This window comes from Varanus komodoensis, unplaced genomic scaffold, assembly GCF_004798865.1.
Source record: "Varanus komodoensis strain SLA01 unplaced genomic scaffold, ASM479886v1 scaffold18_3, whole genome shotgun sequence".
Lineage (NCBI taxonomy): Eukaryota > Metazoa > Chordata > Lepidosauria > Squamata > Varanidae > Varanus > Varanus komodoensis.
In genome coordinates this window covers 2,768,250-2,793,174 of record NW_025335549.1, presented here as the reverse complement: position 1 = coordinate 2,793,174, position 24,925 = coordinate 2,768,250, and the positions used below count along the sequence as shown (strand labels likewise).

Genomic DNA, 24,925 nt, shown 5'->3' with positions numbered 1-24,925 from the left:
CAGAGGGTCACAGGTTCAATCCCTGGCATCTCAAGGTGGGGCAAGAAACCCTGGGGAGCCACTGCCAGTCAGTGTGGGCACAACTGGGCTAGATGAACCAACAGCCTGCTATGTGAAACCAGCACTGCACGCCAGTCACCATGTACCTTCACAGCAGCAGCTCTTCCTGCCCACCCGCCCCAAAATGGTGCAAAGGAGAGGTGAGGATGCTGAAACCCTTCTAACTCCATGGCAGAGTCCAACTGTCACTGGCACCCTTTCTTTCCACTGGTACCACTGCATCTGGCCATAGCTGAAGAAGACCCCTGGAGGTATTGAGATGTTCGGCTGACTGACTGAAGCGGCCCATGGGAGCTGTCTCACCCAAGAGCCCTTAAAGACCCGGAGCCAACAAGAATTGCAGGCCACTATTACAAAGCACACAGTGGCGTGCACCCTACATAAAAACACTGTTACCAAGGATTGAGGATAGCATCCTACCTAAAGAAAGCTCTCTCAATGCTGATACTGGCCCAGATACAAGGTGTGCAATGAAGGCAGATACTCAGACTGCTAGTCAACTGAAGCGCATGCACGTGTGAATCAGTCTTCTGCAGCATGATTCACACATGAGCTTATTTATTTTTCAGAGGCAAGGTGCTTTTAAAGAGATGGGAATAACACGAAACAAGCATTTGTGTTTGCAGGTTCACTTGTTGCACCCCCAGGGTTAGCTACGGCTCCCTGCTGAGCATCCCGGAGGAAACAAATCCAGGCTTCCCATGCGGGAATGTGTGCAAACACATCCATGATGGTTCTTCAGCTTCCTGGGAAAAGAGCTCCTACAAAGTTGAGAACAGCCTGAGAGGAGGCTGCTCTTTCCACATGCCTGCATGTGGGGAAAAGAGGGATACGATTGCACTGAAGTGGCGACGCCTCAGCTCCGAACCTTCGCACATTCAGCAGTAAGATCTGAACAGAACCTGCATGTGCAGAAATGAGATGGAGTTTTTCTCAGGATTCCCCACAGTCCAGGAAGAGCCTGCACAGGAATAAGGATCTGTCTGGCCTTTTTCTGCTATGTTTCATTTCTGTATTAAGCTTTATTCTCTCTGCTGACTGGTTGTAAGCAATTGGATTAGATTATCCATTTGTGTGCATCATTATTTATTGATTTGTGAAAGATATCACTCCTTCGAATGTTGGACTCAAGTGGTGCATACTACAACACTGTTGCTACAACAATTCCACCTGCAGTCAAGAACAAGTACATACTCAGAGGAACCACAAATTATGCAGCATTACCCAGAAACCCCCCACAAAGCCCGCCTCAAACCAAACAATCTAACATCCCCAGAAGGAGCCAACTTTCCCCGCCCACAAACCACACACCAAGTCTGGATGTGTGTGTTGTCCTATGGGGGACTCGGATGCAACACGGCAGCAAATGCACATCTTAGTATACAGGCAGGGTTGGCATCAAAGGGAGATAGTTGGGCACCTGCCAAGGGCCGAATTCCAGCAGAGCTGTCTGGATTTGCTCCACATCACCTCTGGAATCTGCTTGTTCACCTGGCAGTCAATGGAGTTCAGCTGCCAGGTGTTCCTGGAAGGATAAAAACCCAGAACTTCTCTGAAGCCACGGAAGTGGTTGTCTGTGGGGCCAATTCCCAAGGCCTGCTAGTCTTCGCCAGGCAAGAAATAAAGGAGGCTGCCAGAAGCAGCTTCACCAGCAGAAAGGAGGTGGATTAAGTCCTGGAGAACGTGGAGAGGGGACGCCCACTTTTTGGATTTACGATTTTTTGTGACCCTCAGTTATTGATCCTGGTCATTATGACAGAGTTGTGCAACACTTTGCCATTTGTGATATTGCATGTTATATTCTGAATGATTGTATTTATCATTGTAATGATATGTTTTGAATGACTGCATTTACCGAAATGCAATTGTCTATGCAATCTGGTGGGAAAAGCAGGAAATGAATGAATGAACGAACGAACGAACGAACGATTGTGGGTCTCAGAGACAATGAGCTGTGAGATTTCCTTAATCACCATCTCAGTATACCACTTCCTGTGCTATCCAGGCCTGGAGAAGATCATGGCAGGTGTGGCTTGGAAACCACGTGGCTTGTTGCGGAGTTCTGGACTGGCTGCAGAGCCATCCCTCACCAGCTCCTTGCTGGGTTCAGACAACATGGGAAAACAGGCCCTGGGAGGTTCACTAGGGCAAAGGCACCATTTGTGGCCGGCAGACAGGGTGGGGAAAAGGAGTCATCATGACTTCTTTCCCCCCGTGCTCATCCAAACCTGGGTAATAACACCTTTTTCCGAACCAATGTTTGTCACAGGGAGGACATTCTCTGTGGTGGCCCCGTCTATGGAACATCCTCCCCACTGTGGCCCAACTGGTGCCAAATTTGCCACCATTTCAGCACCAGATTAAAATGGCCCTCTTCCCTGGGGCCTTTAGAGACTTAAAATGCCCAAGGAGGGACTTGTGGGAATTACCCATCCCAGGTGTTTTGGAGAGACATTCTTTGCCATTGTCTGCATTTGCTGGTCTAATTTTTTTAATGTTTTCTCTGGTTTTTTATGGTCTGTCTGATGGATTGTTGTCAACTGCTCAGAGACCTTTTGCTGTGGGGTAGTACAAAACTGGGATGATGATGATGATGATGATACTGGTGATGATGATGATGCGAGGAATGAGTATCTTGCTCAGTTTGGGACTTTTTATAAGAATGTACCAAAACTTGCAAATGTTTTCATCAATGGGAAAGAAAGAATTGGCAACTCAAAAAAACACTGAAAAGGATTGTGAGAAAAACAACCGGATTCTTCCAAACAGGCTCAGGGCGTTGAGTCCTTGTTGCAGGATCACCATAGCCACCTCTTTTTCTAATGGGCTGCTCATCTTTCAGCAGCAATCTGGCAAGCAAATATATATAAATATCTTCTTAATGTTACCTGCAAACTTGACTTGAGTGAACCTTTTGGAAAGTAAAGATGGTCAAGGCCACTCATTACGGCTAACTGTTGTTGTAAATGCAACATAGCAAAAGACCTCAGGCTTGGCTGTGTCTCATTCAAATTACACGTCTTTCTTCCCACGGCTGCTTTGCATGGCCAGATGGTCAAATAAGTCCAGAGAATTAACACTGAGAATGATTCAGCATGGGGAGAACTTTTAACTTTTTTATAAGGTGATTTTTAAAGCATAATCTTTGTGCATTGATGATGTCAGATGGAAGACCCGTGTGCTCGTAATACAAACCTGCAGCTATCGACAAGGAAACAATACACAGAGAAGTACGGCACTTCACTGCCAGCGCCAGGACCTCTCACTTGCCACCCCTGTCATGCCCCTTGGTCCTCAGTCCTTCCAGTGTTCACAACAGGATCCTGACGTAGCAGCTTTCTTGGGAAGAAGCCAGTCAGTGCCGTACGGAGGGCCCTCTCAGCTACAGGACACAGCCCTGCTATCATACTGAGTCAGAGGATGAGTTGCAGGCAGAACTGCCACATTCCCAGCTATGCAGAACTCTCAGCCTACCAAAACAGGTGAGGGACGTCTAACAATCCCGTAAGAGCCTCCAAGAGACACGATTTGCTGCACAGGTCTTAGCCTGTACAAGGCTTCAGCTGGCTTTCACGCCACGCTGAGGCGACGTACTCCAGCCAGCGGGACCGAGTTACAGCTATCTTAGACTTCCTTTTGCCTTGATCCTGCCTTCTGTGCCTTGACCTACCTTCTTGTACTTGACCGTGCTTGAAAGATGGATATTTACCTGCCTCGATCCGACCACCACTGGATGCCATGGGCTGCCCTGCAAGCCCTCAGCAACCCTAGATCAAAGCAGCCTCTCTTGCCATTGAGAAGAAAATTGTGCATATTAAGCATCATTTTGGCAGCAAGTCATTTTTTTATATTTCAGCATTTCCTTAACAAGGTAGTGGAAGGGTGGGAAGGAGGATGGTGGCAAATCATGCCAACGATGATTGATCATAATCTTTGTGCGATCCAAAATAGCTCTTGGGATTCCTGCACCCACATGCTCCTTTCATTTGAAGGTGTTTGTGTATTCCAGACAGATGATGAAGAAAAGTATCATTCTGATAATGAGGCTGGCTTAGGGTGAGTCCTATCATTGATCCATCAAGGGCAGGGGTGGACAATATACAGGTGTTTTGCCCTATGAGCTCTATGATCCTTTGCCACTGTCTATACTTAGGGCTGATGGAAGCCATCAGTCCAAGATCTGGAGGACTACAAGTTGCTCAGCCAAGTAAGTGGCTTTTGAGGCTGTCAAGGAACGGAGGCAGAAGAGGAATGGCTGTAGGAAAGATGAAAGGGTTGCAGGAAGGATAAAAGCTGCTGTAAGCATATTTGTACCATAGCTGATTGATGTTGTGATACGCCATCAAGTCATCTCCAACTCATGGTGACCCTGAATGAAAGTCCTCTGAAATCAGCCTTGATCAGCTCTTGTAGAATCAAATCAATGCCGTGGCTTCCTTTATGGAGTCGACTGATCTCGTATTTGGCCTTCCCTTCTGTCTTCTTCCTTTGAGTTTCCCAATTTATTTATTGGATTGCTATCCTGCTCCCTTAGCCAGAATGCCTCTCAGAGTGGGTTACAAGTGGATTATAAAACAGCAATTACATAATAAAATAAGTAGTATTAATTTAACAAATATAAATATAGCAGTAATAACATCACAGCCTAGTGAAGCTCCTGGTCTTGAACAGATGAATCAGAGCCCACAAGACGTTACAAGAGAAGCACAGCATCACTCCCACTATCTGTTTAGAACAGGAGAGTAGGTTCCGGTGCTCCGAATATTTTGGACTACAACTCCCTGTCTTCTCCAGGGAGTGATGTGATGTGTCCAAAGCATGACAGCCTCAGTGCTGACTATTTTGCTTCCAGGGAAAGCTCAGGCTCGATTTGACCTTGGACCCACTTGTGGGTCTTTCTTTACAATCCATACGGGCATGGAGCTCTAAGAACTCAGCCTGGGGTTCTTCTCAGCCCTTCTGCCCGGAGCTGCTGGAAACTGCTCTTCCGCATACATTCCACCAACGAGATATGGCCCTTTCCCTGTAGTTCGAGCTTTCTCCCGGGGAATGGTTTGGAAAGAGTTCATTTGTGTGAAAATACGGCTGCAGAGGACTGTCAAGGTCAGTGAGACACCGGACAATCATAGGCAGAGCAAAGAGCCAGAAGCAGTCGTTAAAAATGCCTGTGACCTTTCCGTACAGAGTTCGGATTCCTGCAAGATTTCACAGCATCAGGGAAGGCTATTTAATTTAGAACTTGCACCTCCTCTTCTCCCTCCGCTCTAATTTTTGAACATCACACGCAAAATTGTATGTGTTTGTTTATGGCCTTCACTGGATAACAACTGTGTAAAGTTCAGAGCGGTGTGCTTTGCAAGATAGTGTTAAGTATTAATGCATTGCCTTTATCATGGAAACTGAGCAGACATACATTACTCTCAAAATACTTATAACCTTCACAACCTAGCTGGGGGCTAAGGAAGAATGGCAAGAGTATTCAGAAATTGAATTCATTTCCAACACTTCTATGTGCAGCCACAGATTCCTGAAGGTTTCAGTGCATGCCACTGACCAGCGAGAAGGCAGCTCACAGTAGGATCTTTGGGGGCTGGTGAAAACTCTGCTGTAGTGAAAGGATGGTGAGAATTTCATTCAGCGTGCTCACAAACGGAGAGTCCGTGCTTCACAGGACCCTAATTGAGAGCATAAGCAGAGCCCCACTGGATCAGATCTGGAGTCCAGCCAGTCCAGCGTTCTGTTCACACAATGGCCACCCAGCTACCCACAGGATCCCTCAAGCGGGACAGGGGTGAAACGGCACCCTCCCGCCCATGTTCCCCAGCAACTGGTACATGCAGAGTCACTAACTGTTGGCCTGGTGCAAAAGCACAGGCTGTATATGGTCAACACAGCCTCCCACCAGGGGGCAAAAATGGCTCCCAGAGCTCTCAAAATTGGCCAGTCCAACTAAGTTAGTATTGGCTGCACTAACTGGAAGCAGCTGTCTATGTAATATAAATATTTCCTAGCCCTACTAGGAGAGCCTGGAAGCTTTTGCATGCAAGAATTCATGCTCTACCACTGAGCCACAGAATTTCCCTAGTCACCAGAAGGCTTTTATAAAGGGAGTTGACATGGCACAAAAGTAACCTGACCTTGTGGCAAAGAGTTCAGGTTACAGGTACACAGAATTCTGTGCAGGCTAACATACATACATATAACAGAAGGTAACCATTGGCAGGGAATCATCGGGATGGCGGCCAATAACAAGCGGGGTCCCCCAGGGCTCTGTCCTGGGCCAATCCTGTTTAATCTTTTCATTAACAACATGGAAGAAGGGGTGAACAGTTTGTTGATCAAATTCGCAGATGACACTAAAATTGGAGCAGTGGCCACAACTGAGGAGCAGGTACTCCAGATCCAAAAGGATCCGGACAGACTATGGAATTGGGCAGGAGACAACAGGATGGCGTTCAATGTGGATAAGTGCAAGGTCTTGCACTTGGGGCATAGGAATAGCTGTCATAAGTACAGGTTAGGTGGCAAGTGGCTGGAGAGCAGCACTTGTGAAAGGGACCTCGGGGTGCTGGTTGACTGCAGGCTAACCATGAGTCAGCAGTGTGATGCGGTGGTCAAGAGGGCGAACGCCACCCTTGGTTGCATAGCCAGAAGTGTGGCTTTTAGATCAAGAGCGGTATTACTACCACTCTACACGACTCTGGTGCACCCGCAATTGGAGTATTGTGTTCAGTTTTGGGCCCCTCATTACAGAAAGGATATAGCCAGGTTGGAGTCAGTGCAGCATAGGGCCACAAGGTTGGTGGCCGGTTTGCAGGGGATGCCATATGAGTCGAGACTGAGGGAACTGGGTCTCTTCAGCCTGGAGGAGACTCAGAGGGGATCTGTTGGCAACATGCAGGTATGTGAGGGGATGTCACATGGAGATGGGTAGAGACCTGTTCTCCCCTGCAGAGGAAGGCAGGACACACTCCAATGGAGCAAAGCTCAGGGAGCCAAGGTTCCATTTGGATGCCTGGAAGCACTTCCTGACAGTCAGGACCCCGAGGGTGTGGAATGGGCTTCCACGAGAGATCGTTGAGGCCCCATCAGTGTGGGTGTTCAAGGATAGACTGGACGTCCACATGGTGGGCATGTCGTGAGCGGAGCCGGCTGGTGCCGGAGGTCAGACTAGATGGCCCGGGAGACCCCTTCTGACTCGCTCTGTTTCTATGTTTCGATGTTTCTATATTTTGGCAGGAATTCTGGTTGTGTGGATGGCCCCAGTTAGCCAGGGGTTGCCCAAAGCCATGAAAAGTTGTGCAAAGCCTCAGCTTATGATGGGTGTTCAGTAGCAAAGGCGGCATGTCCTTTCCCACATTCGAAAATAGACGGAGGGATGGCAAGGGCTTTTCTCACCTACAGTGTGGGATGGCGTGGCATCGCAAGGCATCCTAAAGACCTGGCAACCAAATGATCGTGTAAAAAGGCCCTCAGAGAGCACCAGCTACTGGTCGGCAGAGAAATGTGAATCCAGGAACAAGGAAGAGGCAGGTGTATCATGGATCCTGCTGTGTGACGGAAACTGCTCGAGATGCTCAAACTACCACATGCATCTCATACTGCACCAACCTGTACAAAGAATGACAAGCACGACTCAGCCTGAGAGATCGCGATCATCGTCCTTCTACCAACGCTCTTGCACCACTCCCATTCCTGTCCGTGTGGCTGGCATAACGGAAGATGCAGGACACTGAATGCCCGATCCCGAAAGGCATCCGACCCATCCTCGCGTGAGCACAAGGCGGTGCCGCCGGCGGAGTCAGCATGTGCCACCCAGCACGGCTATCTACAAGCAAGCGCCCAACCACAGGCTTGGGGACCAGAGCTAGCGCCACCCATGGTCCCACTTCCGATCCGGCCACAGGCCTACCTGGCCCACCCTGCTCTTTACACGCCCCCGATGAGTTGCCTGCAGAAAATCCACAAGGAGGTCATGAGCACACTCTGAACCTCCCACTCGTGTTTCCTGGAAATTGGTATATAGAGGCATAAAAACTGAGACTGGTGGTTGCCGATACCCATCAGGGCAGCAGCCACGGAAAGACTTCACCTCCAGGAAAACCAACAGCAGCTTTAGGAGATGATGGGTGAAAGCCAGGCATCCTCTTTCAGAAATAAGACAGCTCCGACATGTCATTAATTTCTGAAGGTCCGATCTGGCAGCTCACTCGCTCACTCGCTCTTGTGGCTGAGCCAGGCAGGGGCACCTGAGAAGCAAAGCTTGTCTGTGCCACATCCCATGTTCAGATTATTTGTGAACACGTGTTGTCAGAATGGAGCAGACATGGAAACAGCCCCCAGTTTCCCCAACAAGTTGCTGGCATCTGCTTCTAATGTTTCAGGATCTCCACATTGTTGAAGAAAAACCACACTAGTGATAGATTGATGCCGTTAAGAAAAATCTGTTACATGAATGCGCCGTGACTGAAGCTGCACCGGCGGGTTATTTTATACCTAGAAGTTCTATATACAATATCAGGGAAGGTTAATTACTCCTATCACCTACTGCCAAGAAACTACATAATGGGAATTAATTAACTCGGTGGAGCAGAACAGAACAGAAGATATAAATTACCTGTGACACAATATTTTCTGACTGGTTCCCCGTACGCGCCATACTTCTGAAAAAGTTTTCCTATCTTAGCATGCAGAATTTTAAAAAGCCCTTTACTTAGACATTTGCACACCACATATCAAGATCTTATGGTAAGTTTTAAAAAAAGCTTAATGCCAACAAGAGTGGAAACTGAAATACATTGTACACTCAAACCATCTTATAGAGCAAAGGAGTGAGCAATTGATTGTTTGTTTATGTTTATTATATTTATACCCTGCCTTTTGGATTTGTGAGTCATATCTCATTCTCTAAAGAATACTCCGTTGTAGGTAGTGGACAGTGTGAATTAACTGTGCACTGTCTCTTTAGATCAGCCCTCTTTCCAACCTTTCTTCTCCCTTTCTTCCCTTGGATTGGAAGAAACTGCAGGAGTGAGTGAGGAGCCCCACCAGAGAATGGTATATAACCTATTAAATACACTCATTCCAGATATACGGATCAAGATTCAACAGCTCCCCTGTTCTTCCATTGCCAAATCAGAGTGAGCGAGCTGCCAGATTAGACCTGCGGAAATTAATGACATGTCGGAGCTGTCTTATTTCTGAAAGGGGATGCCTGGCTTTCACCCAGGCAGCCTAGGTTCATCTCCCAGGATAGGAAAGGCAAAATTGTGAGAGCCAGTGCGGTGCAGTGGTGAAGAGCATGGGCCTGGGACTCAGGAGATCTGGTTCCAGTCCCCACTCAGCCATGGAGCCAGTGGGAAACTTTGGACAAGTCATAAACTCTCAGCACAAGCTACCTCACTGGGTTGTTGCTGTGGAAATAAGATCAAGAGGAGGAAGAGAATAATTTAAGTCACCTTGATTTCCTTGCAAGGAAAAAAGGTGGGATATAAGGAAGGAAGGAAGGAAAGAAGGAAAGTTGTCATTAGAAGAACTGGGGAAAATTAAAGCATTCTGTATACTATAGGTGCAATCATGTCTAAAACGAGATGATCTTTGTGAAATGAAGCAGTATCACTTAAAGAAGAATGTGGTGACAAATTATAGGGATGAGTGATTCACTGTGCATTGGGAAGTCCCAGTCATCAGCATTTCCCAAGCCACATGGAAATAATGGAAAAAACATGCTAACTCTCACTAAGATAATTGCATGATAACCCCATGCATGTTTAGGTGGAAAGATCCCATTGAATTCGATGGGTCTTACTCCCAAATTAGTTTGGATTTAGGATTGCAGCTTTAATCTTTTGTATACTGCAATAATACCGGGAGGCAAGCTCAGCAGGTTTGGCTGTACATTACTAAACATGGGGTGTGAGCTTTTACTTCTCTAATTAGATGCCAGCATAGCAAGCCATCCCTTGAGCAGATGTTTTTGCCCCCTAATAAACAAAATCTGTTTTTTATTCACAGAATAACAATACGCGGGAGAGAAATTGGAAGAACGTGAAGCTTAAAATATTATGTATGTATTTGTCAATTTAATCTGCTAACAATGTAGAGTATTCCAATTTAAAGTATTCTAATTAATTCTTGCCTCTGATACATTTCCCAGTTAAAGTTCCACAAATTTATTTCTACCTTCTAATCATTATTGCATCTGCTAGTCTACAGTATTGCACACAGGAGAGCAACACACCCACACACAAAGATGCCAAGGCGATGCTGATTTGGGGTTTTAGCTTGAATTGATTAATTCAAATTCTTTGACTGTACGCACTATAGAGCTCAGGCCTCACAATATACCACTGTCTAAAATTAAACATGCAGTGCAATCAACACGCCAGTTTACTCAGAATAAGCCACAACAGTTGGGCTTTTGCCTAAACATCCTACAAAGTGCCTGATCTTAATCATACACTTCATTTCACTGGTTGCAGCTTCTCTTCACCTCCCTTTCTTCTTTTCTTTTCCTCAGGTGAATTTTGGAGCAAGTGTTTCATGCTTTTATTTATTTGCAACAGTGGAACTCTGCAATTCTACAGATACAAACTGGGAAGGCTGGACTGAACACTTGGCTGGGAAACAGCCACTGTCAAAATGCAGCAGGTACCAATCTGACCCAGAGCAGTTTCTGAGTTTTCTTTAGTTCCCTTTCTCTCGACAGCTGTCAAAATAAAGCAAAGCCACGGGGGTTCTTTGTTAGCAAAGGAAAGCTGTCAAAAACCAGATCCCCTTTTCAAATGGAGGTTTGACAGGGACATATGGTTTCCAATTTTCTCACCCACGGAACTAAAATAACAATAAAAATAAAAAGTATGAAAACATTTCCACACACTGTGAGCACAAAAAAGAACAGTGGCAGCAACAAAAATCAGTAAATACTGACAGTCCCTCCAATGTGCTACTTGAGAGACTGCAAAAAGTGGCTGTCATACTAGAAAGCACGCTCTCTGGGGGGAAACAACAAAAAAAATATTACAGGGGCAGGAATGCACTGGCCAGTGAACAGGACTTGCGATCGTGTTGGAGGATGTGCAGCAAGCGACAGCTGCCCCACAGTGCTGCAAAGGACGGCATATAAATGCTTAATTAAATTAAATTAAAACTAAATTATCTGAAGGACTGTCAGGGGGCAGTCCTCTATTTTGAAGGCTTCCTCCATCTGAGGGTCTAAAGCTCAAGTACCACCAGGAAGAAGAGCCAGGCCCTGAAGCTGTCCATCAGCAGGATCCGGAGAAAAGACTAAATGCACAGGCCGCCCAGTCTTCCACCCTCAATCAGCATGCATAGATTAGCACATGCAACTTTCCTTCAGATTCATGTGCTTTGTGACCCCTCCCCTGATGATGCACATCCTTTCTGGCAATCCACAAAGGCAACCCTTTGCACACTTGAAGCTGACAGTCCGCACAAGCATGCACACAGGCGCACATGCCCCTTCCATAAATCTAGTCCTACAAAACAAGCAAACAGCAGTACTAACAGTAGTACTGGTGGTGGTGGTGGTAGTAACCATGGGATATTTCAAAATAAGATGCTGTGGCGCTGGCATGCGGCAGAACTCAAACTGAGAGGTCCTCCCAGCAAGCACTGTTTTGCTTAGCAGGCCTTGTTCGACACAGTCATCCGTCCTCAGAGGACAGATGCATGCTATTTTTGGTTACTCTGCTTCAGTTACATTCCCACAGCCCAAAAACAAAGCAGGAAGAGGGAAAGGCCTACTTCAAATATGGTTGCAATCATATCCTCACGTATCTCGGTGGGGGGGGGGGTCCCATTGAACTCTACAGGCCTTAATTCTGAGGAAACATAAATAGGGTTGTACTACCATGTTTTGGACAAATGAGTAAACACTGACGTACCAGCCATTCGTTTATCTGGGCGGCTCACATACATCGTACTTCCTGAGAGAGGTATAACATGGAAATCTATGCCCACGGTTTGCACAGGTAACAGAAGCAAAATCAGCTAAGATCACCAGATATCAGATAACTTACTGGAGGTAAGTAAATGAGCTGTGATCGTTTATTACTTTCTGAGCATGCATTGCTATTTCCCCCAGGACTGTTTATCAGGTGTCAAATCTGTGCTCCAGGCTAACCATCACAAGTAGTTCTTGGGGTTTTTTTAAGCAGAAAAGAGCTGGCAGCACATCATCAACATGCAGAATTCCTGAAAGCAAACTGTTCCTCTGCAGAGAGTTCCCTGTTACTTCACACCAAGATGCCTTACATATTTTACATGCCCTGCCCCTTGCCCTTTCCTTTTAGGACACAATCTATGCTGGGGGCAAAGGGAGAAACAAGTTCACCTCTCGGTCTAATGGAAGCATCACACCCAGAGGCTCAGCAAACCCAAACTGTTTGCACATGAAACAACTTTCACTTCTGCAAATACCTCTAGAGCCTCAGTATGGGAGGCTGAAAATATGCACTGATTCACTGGGATGGAAGGAGTGAGGTGCTAAATATCGCTCTTGCATAAAAGCAGAAAGAAGCCTAGCACAGGCTTCATACTTGAATCCTTCATGCTCCATAAGTGGAGCGGGGCCAGTCTGCAGGAAACAGAGCACCAAGCTCCATGCCCTGTGAGGTTGGCTCCAATACTGAGTTTCTTCCCAGCGGAAACACTGGTTTCCAAGGAGTGAATTTGCTGAGCAGAGCAGAGGAGGAAACTGTAAAACCCTTTCCCTGTGTAGGCTCTGATCCCATTAATTATCAGCTGCCCCACCCCTTCATGATGCAATTAGCATTTTTAAATCATACACATTCATATGACATTACACAACCATACTTGGCCTTTAGCACAAGGCAGGGCTGGGCAACTGCTGGAGGTCTGGGGGCACATTTGCACCCCAGACTGCCCTCCCCACATCACACAGAAAGAAAATTAAGAGGAGCGAAATGGATCAGGCCCAAACCCTAACCCTAGCTCTAGCCCCTTTAAGAACAACATAGCACTAGAATATAATGCAAGTGGCACATTATAACTCCAATTTCAACCTAGAGAGCAGCAGCATCAACACTGTTATCAATGCCTCACTCTAAAATTACTGCAATGGGTTGGCGTGGAGGGCTTAGCATGCCTTTGAAGAGCAAACAGAAATTGCAATGGGTTCAGAAGAGGTCCACCAGGGGTTCAGATGAGGTTCAGATGACCAAGGAGCATGGGGACCTCTTTGTTGGCTTCCTGAGAGGTTCCAGGCACGACGCAAGAAGCTGCCTACAAAGACCTATGTGAGGGTCAGACAGCCAAAGGATCCCCTGCTTTCATGTGCCTGCCTTTTTCTTAAGCTGTTCTTTAGAAGCTCTTCTTTGACTGTCCCTTACGTCAGACATGAGATAGGCAGCAACTGGAGCTCAGGGATTCTTCTTTGGTGACACCCTGATTGCAAAATTGCCTCCTTGGAAATAATCACCAGCTCTGTTGATGTGTAGGCACCGGGTCAAAACTGTTTCATTAGGCTAAGCCTTTAATGAATGATGCTGTTGCTGATGCTAGTTTACGGGATGTCTTTCTGCAATGCATTTGCTCCTTGTTTCTGTTACTAATTGTGGTTTCAGTGAGAAAACTGAAAAATTGTGGTTTTCAGTGAGTCTTGAAAATCTTTGAATTTAATGGCACAGTAGGACTGCTTTAAAATAACGAATTAGTTGATTCATTGAATTCAGCTTGTAAGCCATCTCCTCCAAAAGAATGAATGACCCAGAGTGTCTGAACTGGAACAAAGCTGGCTCTCCATAATCTACTTGGCTACTGATATGCTGCAATAAATATATATAGGCAGGTAAGTTAATAAGCAATCTTACGTTTTGGGAGTTTACTATCTTTGTGGTCACAAGGCTGCGCTGGCAATTCAGTACTGCACATACATGCACACAACGACTAGCCATTGCACCAACCAAAAATGAAGCCGCTGAGATCAACCTGAATGCCAGTCCAGTTCTGAAGAGAATCAGAAGGGTGCAGTGGAGGTAGAAGAAGTCAACCGACAGCAGAGAAACCATCGCTCGAGTTTGGAGAGCGTGCTTGGCATGCAGTGTTCTTTCTTGCTTGAGTCCCTGGCATCTCCCACCAGGGAGATCAGTCAGAGGTGACAAGAAAGTCCGCCTCCTGACACCCTGAAGAGCCACTCACAGTCAGAGCAGAGAAAACTAGGCCAGATGGACAAGCAGATGTGGCTGCCTCCTGCATTCCCAATGCACCGAGCCCATGCACACCTTGTCAAAGTGAACGGCGCCGCCTTCAGTGCAGCTCTAGAGACAGAAGAGAGCTAAAGGCAATCCAGTTCCAAGCCCTGAACCCAGGAGAGAATCCTGCGCACATCCGCTCCCTTATGAATGAACTCATACGTTGCTTACATCAATGAGACAGAAACTTTTGTGAAGGTCAACAAGCTTTCTGCTCCTCCCTGAAGCACCTAGACAAAGTGAACGAGCAGCGTGCTGGAGCCCAAAAGGCCGTGCAACTGGGATGTAACAGGCCAACCTAAAACAGAGGAGCTGGATTACACTGACACGTAGGGTAAGAAACGGGGAAGATTTTAGTCCAAGGGCACTTTGATATTCGCCTACATCTGTCAGGTGGTGCTCAAAATGAGAGGAGAAGGTGGAAAAAAAGATAGGCTTTATCATCATTACACAATAGAGGAGGAGTAAACCCTGCCTGGACTTTAACATCTCAGACTGCATTTCTCGTAAGAAAAAACACTTCAGCATCGAATCCCAGCATGTTGGGGAGGAGGGTAATCCACACTGGGCCGTGCAGCCCTAGGCAGGCCAAACCCAGCCCACGCGCGATCCCAGTCCATGCGCCTACGTGCTCTGTCCCTGCCCCACTTTCCCTGCCCCACCAGTCAGTGCCCGATTTTTGCTTTTGGCTTCCGCACTTTTGCACATGGCTCTGCCCATTCCTGGAACGAAGCCCCAAGAACTGCTCCAAAACTAAGACCAGCCCTCATACAGAAAGAGGGTCAACAATGCGATGCATTCCAGACCCTTCAGGAATTCCCCGCAGCACAACCATTCGCAGCTACACCAACAACGTGTTTCTGTCACTTGCAGGAACTTACAACGCTGCTTTGTGCATCCTGCCCAGAATGTCCCTGACCAGCTGAGCCTCTCTGGGGTCCCCTTACCTGCTACCTGATCCATTTAGTAAGCGATTCTGGGATGTGAACTAGAACCTTTTGCATGCAAAGCATGCATTTTGTCTCTAAGCAACAATCCACCTCCACAGAACATGCAACCAAGGCAGAGGAAGAGGCCAACCGATACTACTTGCTGATAATCATGCCACCACTGATGCGAAGGAACATCACCATTCCCAATCACTTTGTTTTGCATCCCGTACTGCAAATTATTAGAATCTTACACACAGAAAAAACAGAACATTTTAGCACAGAACTGGTCAAACCATTTCCATCCACTCCTCTCCACCATCTCTTGAAAACTATTGGGAAGATGAGAGAAATCTGTGTGTAGCATTCCACATTTCTTCTCCATATGCACTAGAATCCCACCTGTACCCCAAAATATTCAAATCAATTTGCCTCAGAATGTTACAAAGAGAAAAATGACCTCAGGTGGTCCAGACTTAAGGTTGTTATGGCAAAATTGCTACCTTCTCTGCTAAATTTTGAAAAGGTGTATTTTGCATATGATGGGCCAGACATGTAGGATTCCTCCTCACTGCCCTTACTTCCCCTTCAAGAAAATGACTGGGTAAAATTCTTCCAAGACTTGGAGCGAGGCTGACGCATGCAGCTTTGGGGCTGCTCCTTGGTCCAGCTTTGTCAATGGAAGCCTTGGTGGCTTCAGGGACATAAAGTGTCTTTCGGCAGCTTTGGCTGGTTCACTACGTAGCTGCTGCTGCTTCTTCACAGGCAAATCAATGCCCAGGTAACCTCAGAGTGGTTAGAAGCATCGACTAGATCAGAATACGGGGCCAGAATGTCATATTCTGTAGTTTGTTCATATTACATGGTTTTTCAAAGAACTGCACTGGCTGCCTGTTCACATCTGTGCTCAGTTACAGATGCTGCTACTTACCCCCAAAGCCCCTAACACCTTTGAATACCTGAAGGCACATTTCTTTCCATACCAGCTTGCCTGTGTTTTGATATCTGCTGCAAAAGCATTTCTCCAAGTGCCTCTTCACTGGAAATGTACTATTTTTTCCAGTGGTGATGCCCTGGTTCTGGAATACTCCTCCTAAAACCTGGAACCAATATTACTTTCTGTTCAGTACCAGTTTAAGACTGTGCAATAATAATGAGGATCAACATCATCCCAGGTATTTTAAATTGAGAAATGCTCTGGCCTGCTGCATGTTTTTAGTTGCTGCCCCATTTTATTATTATTGTACACCTTTATCATATATGTTATGCTCACCACCTGAAATCTATGTGATGAAGAGTAATATAAACAAACAAAGAACTGAATTCCAAACTAGGCAAATGTATCTCTTCTTTTGCATCTGCTCCCAAGCTGGGATCTTGGTATCTTTCATCCATGACTAGAACGGACAAGGACAAGCTAATCAGAAGCTGTGTCTAGGCATTTTACTCTACCTTTCCTCCTCTTGCCAGGAACACATGACTCAGCAGGGAGAGTCAAAATGGATGGAGGAGCTCATGGCGCTGGGAACTCTGCAGCCATAGTTGCTATCAGATCCCATGCTGGCTCCAAGAGGTTGAGGATCCTTGGGCAAAGCACCCTCCTTGGATCCCCTCCCTCAGCAAATCTACCCACACACTGCCATGGCCACTGGCTGCCCCTGCTCCTCCCGCTGCCCTGTCTCATCATGGCTACCACCTGGCTGCTTGCCTCCTGTCCTCGGCAGATGCCCAACCATGCCTCTGCATCCTACCAGCCTCAGTCTGATCCAAGATGGCGCTGACACCAACTCCACCCCAACAGCTCCCTTTCTGATTCTGATCATCTTTGCGACAAAGGGACGGCATGTGCTTTAAGGGGGGTTAGTCTAGCTTATTTCGAGACTGCAGCCTCTGATGAACAATGCAGCCCATTTCCTGGCAGGAGTAAGGCATGCAAGACTCTGCACATCAAGGATTGGATCCAGATTCCCACTGGATCAACTGCAATGCTCCAACTGCATTGCCCCCTCTTCCTTCCATGGCAGAGCCTCTGGCTCTCTGAGAAAACGGCACAGCGAGTTAGGAGAGCCTGTTGAATTTGGTCAGTTATTACTGGGAGTATTCCCCAAAATCAGGCAGAAGTACCCTTTGGGAGCAGAGCCTTCCCTCTTGCATAAGCCAGATCTTGGATCCAACCCACTAATAGCAAAGTTCCTGACATTATGCAAGCTTTCCGCTTATAAAGGTAATGCCGTAAGCCTTCACAGCGCCACATATTGCAAATCCAAATTTACTAGGATGTCCATACCCCATGGAATGGATGCCATTTGTTTTTCTTCCTCATAGATAGGCCACAAATCCATTTACATTGAATGCCAAACTGCAGAAAGTGTCTGCAAAGGCACTTGGTTACCCTTTTTCCTTCTTTGAGTTCCTCCTCAACCTCCATCCAACTGTACTGCTCTGTCTGCCATTGGTCAACTTGCTCTGATGTCATAGAATTTCTCCAACCAAGTTAAGGAGTCTTGTCTGTGGACCACAGAAGTTGGCATTCTGGCATCAATGAGCAACTACAGCAAAATGCAAATGATACAGGTTGTTTGACCTTCCTTCCTTCCTTCCTCTCCTCAACTGTATACTCTTTCAGGCAGGCACCTGATATATTGTTTGCTTATGCAGTAATGTCCCCCTGCATGCTGATAGCTCAACATGGGTAAATACCAGGCACTACCAGGACACCATTGCCTTGAAATGAAATCTTGCTTGTATAGATCAGTAAAGCTCTTCCTTGGTATTTTAACAGAAATGAGTCAAGAGGCTACACAGAAGCATGGGACAATAATGCTGGAGGGGGCTATCAGGCACTGAGCCCCTGCTCGATGCAGGACCCCAGGTTAAGGCATTCCTGACAGATGGTCATCCAAATGCCTCTTAAATGACTCCAGTGTGGGAGAGCCCATGGCTCCCTGGGCAATTGGTTCCACTGTCATAGTGCTCTAGCAGTCGGGACATTCTTCCAGAATCTGCCTTCTGCAACTTGAGCCTGTAATTCCATGCCCTACACTCTGGGATGACAGAGAAAAGCTCCTTGCCTTCCTCTTTGTGGCAGCCCGCCAAGTACTTGTGAAGTGGTACCATGTCCATCACTCAGTCTTGTAGCTGTGCATCTGGTTCTCTTTTTGTAGGTGTAGAACCTTGCCCTCGTCCCTAATGAATTCCGTTCTGTTGCTTTCAGCCTAGCACTCCAGCCTAGTAAGATAACTTTGAATTTCCGCCCTCCAGAATATTAGCTATTCCACCCAATTTCTTGCTTGTGTATGTGATAAATAAAATGAACGCCCTTTTCTACACAAGAGGAAGTTTGTTCCCATTAGTATTTTTTGTGATAAACATGTTTTTTAAACAAATTTAATATTGCACTTTTAAAAAACTGTTTTGTACTCTTCCAAAGCTTGGGTTGCAGCATGCCATTGGATCTAAAGTTAAGTCAATGGAGTTTACTCTCGGGAAGGCACTCACCTGTGAGTAATTCTGCACAGGATTGCAATGTCAGGTGCAATCGATTGAACACTTAAAAACTTAGTTTGGTTGATCCAAAATATGCCCCAAATAATTAGACAGCAAAGTTAGGATACAAAGACTTTTCATTGGAAGGCACCCAAAAGAAGGATTTTGAACATTTTTGTATTAAAATATGTATGCATTTTAAAAGCTTGCTGTAAAACAGGCATTCTTCTGGCTATCTCATTTAGGGTAGAATATCTCTTCTAAGATAGTGTCTGTGGGGATACATGTATGCATCACCTAAAACATCTAAAGCTTACTTTTGCCCAGGTATTATCAATCTCTTCATATGCAAATTCATGCAGATTCAGTTAGTTTTAATTGACTGGACAATTCATATGGTTAATAACCAAGATATATTTAATTAGGCGACAGACCCTGTCCCAAATCCCTGTTAGTAGCAAAAAAAAAAAAAAAAAGCTTAAATCAGAAGAAAGGTGGTTGTTTGTACTGTTAAGAAACAGAATGACTCCTGACATTTCAGAGTCTGAACAAATGGAACATCTTGTCTCATTAATTGGATCAACACTGCTTTCGCTGGGCAAGGCAAAATAAACTCCGTGTAAAAAATAACTCTTTATTCTTAGGATAAATCTACTACAGCCTTTTTCGGTATACCTGAGCATGCCAATTTCTAATTTCAAGCTTTGCTACGGAGGTTCATTCATGATCCCCAAAATACAACCTCTGCCACAAAATATCCCTTTTTTTTGTTTAATTTAAAGGCACAGCACTCTGTCTGCTTGTTCTTGAATAGCCTCAGCCGAGGTTAGCAGCACTATTCCTAAGTATGTTTTGAGGAGCACTATCCCACTGATAACCATGCCAACTTCAGATTCCCCTTTCCTCTTCCTCCTCCAATCCACTTTAGGGCGGCTGTTCTAAATCTACTTATGATGGATCTGCCTTGGACTCACAAAACTGGAAATCTGGTGGGTCAGAAAGATGGAATTTTACAAAGGCAAGCATTCTAGCAGACTGTGATGACACCCTCTGAGTCACCTGGACACAGCTCAGCCAAACACATCTAACATGAAACACCCCAAAGAGCTTGTTGATAAACCAGTTATCTATCAAGTTCAGTCAATGAACACGAGGTCTTGGCAGTGTAATGGTCTTGCGAACCAGTTTGGGGGACCTTACTTGAAACACAGAATGTTTCCACAACTGTTTGTAAACAGTTTGCCAAGGCAGACTGGGAGGAGTAACTTTTTAACCTAGTTTCTAACTCGTGTCCATAGGAACATGACTTGCCTTTCCCATCAGATGCAACCAATTTCCATCAGGAAAAGATCAACCATATCTGTGTTCCTTCCAAACCGAAGCTAAATTACTCCCTCTTCCCCCAGACAGGCAGAGGACAAGCCCCTTCCTTAGGTGAAGTCTCCCCAGCAACTTCATTACAACTGCTGACACTGTGCAACTCCAACTTTGCACAGCATTTAGAATTAATAATGCCCTTTGCCTAGCAAAGTTTACTCCGGCACATCCAGATGAGCCCTGATGCCTTTATCTGAAAGATGGTTCTTCATTCATGTCCACAGGCCTGATCTGACAGTCACCCCACACACCTGGTGAAACATCTCTAGTCTGCTCCAGTTTAACTAAACCTCTCCTGGATGCCTTAACAGTGCCATTTGCTGTTGGTTTTGGTTGTTTCTTGAAGAAACAAAATTCCTTTTGGAGCCAGGCTGAGGCTAAGACACATCACTGGAAGTCTGAAAGGGTTTTCCAAGAGGCCTTGAGCTTGGTTTGGGTAATGAGGAAACAACCTGATGCTTGCACCCAGGAACGGCAAACACCTCCACTCCCTATTCGGAAGGACCCTCTTCAATCGTTATTCAAGGGAAAGCAGCTGCAGCAATGCACAAGAGAAGCGGCAAGGATCCAGGTACACACAGGGGCTCAAAACAACCACCCAAACTTTTCGGTCCACACTCAGCAAACACAAGGCAAAGCTGCTCTCCTCTTCTAGTAGCATTTTTTTCCCCACTGGCTGCCAAAACTGCACAAGCACCCTTAGCAAAATTAACCCCAATAATAATAGTAGTAGTAGTAATAATTTTTCAAAGCGGACCAGCAAAAGAAAGAAAGGCTGCCCGAAGCGCCCAGCGCAAGAACTTACCCGGCTTCTCTTCTAAGGCGATGCGTGGCCAGCCGCCACTGCGCTCAGTTCCGTGCCAGGTTCCTGGAGAATGAACCATATCATCTTTGGATCCTCGCCTTGCCAGCCATGCAAGCAAAACATAACAATTCAGGAATTAAGGAAAGCCGCTTCCAGAAAGTGCCAAAGAGGGGGCATTTCTGGGAGCGTTGCGGGTGGGGGGCAAAAATAGAGAGGAGAACGGGCTGGCTAGAAAGAGGGAGGGAGAAGAGAAAGAGACGGGAGCTTTGGCTTACTTGAGAAACTCACATTTGCGGCGCGCAATCTGCCCTGACTGGTTGTGTAACTCCCCAACACACGGCCGGGGTTAGCCCGTCCTCCCCTGGCATCATCACCAGCATCGCCCGGCCGCGTGCTCGCGCCTGCCTGCCTGCCCGCGCCGGGAACGCGCCCGCGGCGCTCCTCCTGGGTCAGTGGGGCTCGGGATCGCGCGCGCCTCGGGCTGCCTTGCCCAGCCGGAGACTTCCTATCCAAAAGAAAGGCGACGGTGGGAGGGCGGGGAACGGTGCCGGGCGCGCGCTTCGGCAACACCCGCGGGGGCGCGCACGAAGCGATGGTAGGGGGGCGTGCGGGAAGGCGGCCCCGCGCCTCTGCGCACGCGCCCCGAGCAGGAGGAGCGCGCCTAGCGAGGCTCCCTTCGGCGATGAGGGAATTTCCAAGGGGGAACTGGGAGCGAGCTCCTGAGGATGGGCGGATGCATACAACGGATGGCAGGCGGCGAGCAGAAGGCGGCGTGGCGCCGAGAGCTCCCATGCCAGGCGAGAGGGGACGACGGCCCTCACGGACGGGAGACCGGTGCGCTGCCGGAGAAGGGTGCCACGGCGGGCGCGCCTCCAAGGGCTGCTGTCAGGCGCCAGCCAAGGCGAAACGGGGCAACGGGGCTCCAGACACCCCCCCCCCAGGAAAACAGGGGGTGGCGACCCTTTTGAAGGAAAACGAAACCGCCGTGCTGGCTGGGCTGGGGAGGACCAACGGGGCAGGACAGGCGCCGCCAAGGCCCTCTCCATCTGCCCAGCGGGCGCGGAGGCGGAGAGCCATCCGGGCCGCCGAGGAGGAGCGCCGTGGTGCTGCCCTGCCCTGCCTTTCCTTTCGGGGACCTGCCAGCCGGGGCGCAGGGCTCCTTCCTGGCGGGCGGGCTGCTGCGAGCGAGAAAGCAGCGAGGCGGGGGCGCGCGATGTGCGGCCCCGCGGCTCTCCGCTCCTTCGCCTGCGCTGCCGCGCGCTCTTGGGGTTGGCGCGCCGGGAACCTGGCGAGGAAAGTAGGTCAGCCTGAGAGCCGAGCGGCGGCTGCAGCTGCCGGGGGGCGGGGGGGGGGAGAGGCGAGAGAGGGCGAGCGCGCGCGCTCCAAGGCTGCGGCGCAGCCTGCGCGCGCGCCTGGGGGAGCGCACAGGTTGCTCCTTTCCCAGCGGCTCGGGTCCCGCGGAAGCGGCGCCTCCCCCCCCCTGCCCCACGACCCCCGACTCCCCCTAGTGCTGCACACGCTCTGCGGGACCGGTGCGGAGTCCCGAGAGGAGCCGGAGCTCAGTCCACCGACGGGCGCACACGCACGAGTCCCAAATGTGCTAACGCTGATTTGCATATGTTCCGAAGCGTGCGCGTGCGTGCGTGCATGTGGATGCCTGTAGAGGAGCCTGCTCGTGTGCACGGGGGAAAGGAGGGCACAGGATTCCAGAAGGGGGAAAAACAGGCGGAGAGATTCGGGGGGCAGCCGCAGGAGGCGAATCCCCTGTGGCCAAACAGCCCGGGCTCTTGGCGCCAGAGATCATTCGGGGCCCTGCGGGTGCATTCCAGGAAGGGCCCGTGGAGAGCAGGGGGCTTTCCCAGGCCTACCTGGCGATGCGGGAGGCAGACCTGGCACCTTATGCCACACTGCACGAGGGCCCGCTGCTGCTTCACCCGAGCTGTGGCCAGGCATCCCTGCCAAGGAGCAATCCCTCTGCCGGCGAACAGAGTTCCAAATGCACCAGGATTATTTCTAGCTTTGTGTGTGTGTGTGTGTGTTTCCAAAGCATATTTTTATTGTTTAAAGAATATGTTAGGCTTGCAAAGTGCAGAAGTTAAAACACACTGGAAACAAAAACATGGGCAAGCATGCAATGCAGTCAAGACTTTAAAAAGAACAAATAATACAACAAAAATGGAAAAAGAGGTCACACAGAGGAAGTTTAATACTGTACAGAAAAATCTGTTTTCCCAAAACTTCTTGTGTTGACATTCCAGTTCTAAACCAATTGCTCTTTCATCCAGGCATGGCCCCTTTTTGCATCTGGAGTATTTTAAGAAAGAAAATTATTGCCTTTGGAGTATTTTAAGAGAGGAAAATAATTAGAAAGTTTCTTTCTAACATATCTGGAGTAAAATAAGCAGCCCCTGAAGAAGGAAAGCCCTTTCTGGAACACATTGAGCATAATAAAGTTCTTTCAGGCACCTGAGAATGTTTTCTCGTCCAAGTTGGCACACACAAGTATCTTCTCAGAATGCTCCCTTTCCTTTCCCCTCTTCTTAACTTAAAGGTTCATTTCTGGTACTTTGTCTGCTAGGATAATATGTGGAACCTTTTCCCTTTTGTAACAAAAATGTTGAAAGATTTGTTCTTAATGCTGGTTCTGGCAAAACACAAATTCTTCTTTGCTCCTTGACTCCACCACCACTCCTGGCAATGTTTCTGTAATTTTAATAGTGCAGTTCTGTACATATATACTCAAAAGTAATTCTGACTGAACTGAACTGGGCTTACCCCCGGGAATAAGACAGAGGGCAGGTATTTAACTCTTCTGCTCCACTTATGCCATTGATGTAGGATTAGTGCAAGCACACTCTCGTGCAGGGGTGGGCAATTAATCTTCCTATGGGGCCACATGAGAAACTTTGACAGTTGTTAAGGGCCGGACCAATACACTTACAGCTCTGCTCAATATATACCTCTATAAAAACAGTAAATGAAAGATTACAATGATACAATGAAAATGTGGAGCGCAGAACAACACTATTTAATGAATAGTCACAAAACATTAACATTACATGAAAAGCAATAAATTCAATTCAATTTTACTTATATAGCGCAAATTTACAACATATGTAATCTCCCAGCGCTTAACATAGTAAGCATCTATATTACGATATATATTTGCATTGACTTTTAATTTGCCAGTGACCTCCTGCGGGCCAGTTGGGGTCAGCCATCGGGCCGGATGTGGCCCGCGGGCTGTACGATGCCCAGGTCTGCGCTAGTGCAATGCCAATCACATACAGGTTCCCTAATGAAACATTTCATGTGGTGTAAGCAAGGAGGCAGCGCTGGAGTGTGTTCTTGGATTGCTCCATAAAAGAATGCCTAATAGGCAGAGCTGTTCCCTTGCACAAAGTAACTCATAATTCACACCTTCCCAGATGCTAGCTTCTTTCCCCTGGAAACATGGTGAGATTAATTAAGTATGATGGGTTGATTTTAAATGAGTGTGGCCAGACCCAAAATGGGACAGGGCGGCTTCCTCTTTAGCAGTCGCGTAGAACAGGCAATTTCAGCAGGAAAGCACCACCGATGCACATTCCTGTGTACAGCCAGAAACGTCACCCACCTGGCTGTGCTTTTCTCAGAGGCAAGGTCTGAACAAGGAATTTCCTGGATTCATGCTCAGTCACTTAACTGCTACATTGATAACAATGTCGTAATTACCGTATTTTTCGCTCTATAAGATGCACTTGACCATAAGACGCACCTAGTTTTTAGAGGAGGGATCCATGGAAAGCTTCCTGATAATCACAGGCACATTCCCCATCACTTCCCCATGGGCTTCATTAAAAGACGGGTTGCCATTTGAAAACTCACACCGACCTGTGATTAACAGCGCTCACCTGCACCGGAGGAGGGGGGCGGAGCAGGTGCGCCAAGTGCGTGCCAGCCAGGTGTGGTGCAGCCGGGCTGGCAGCGTGCCGGCAGTGGTCTTCCTCGGCGGTGGGGGTGAGCAGTCCGTCTCTCCGTGCGGCCGGCGGGTT

General features: G+C 47.6%; 1 protein-coding gene across 2 annotated transcripts in view; it reads right to left on the bottom strand.

Moving 5' to 3' along the window:
• The window catches only part of PASD1 (PAS domain containing repressor 1), an 89,935-nt gene extending 68,672 nt beyond the window's left edge, over positions 1 to 21,263 (bottom strand). For both annotated transcript variants that reach the window (XM_044427365.1, XM_044427366.1), the window contains exons 1-2: positions 21,167 to 21,263; positions 20,892 to 20,989 (exon numbers count right to left, since the gene is read on the bottom strand). The gene's annotated coding sequence lies outside the window, so the exon portion shown is untranslated. The remainder of the gene's footprint in view (positions 1 to 20,891; positions 20,990 to 21,166) is intronic.
• Between the last annotated feature and the right edge of the window lie 3,662 nt (positions 21,264 to 24,925).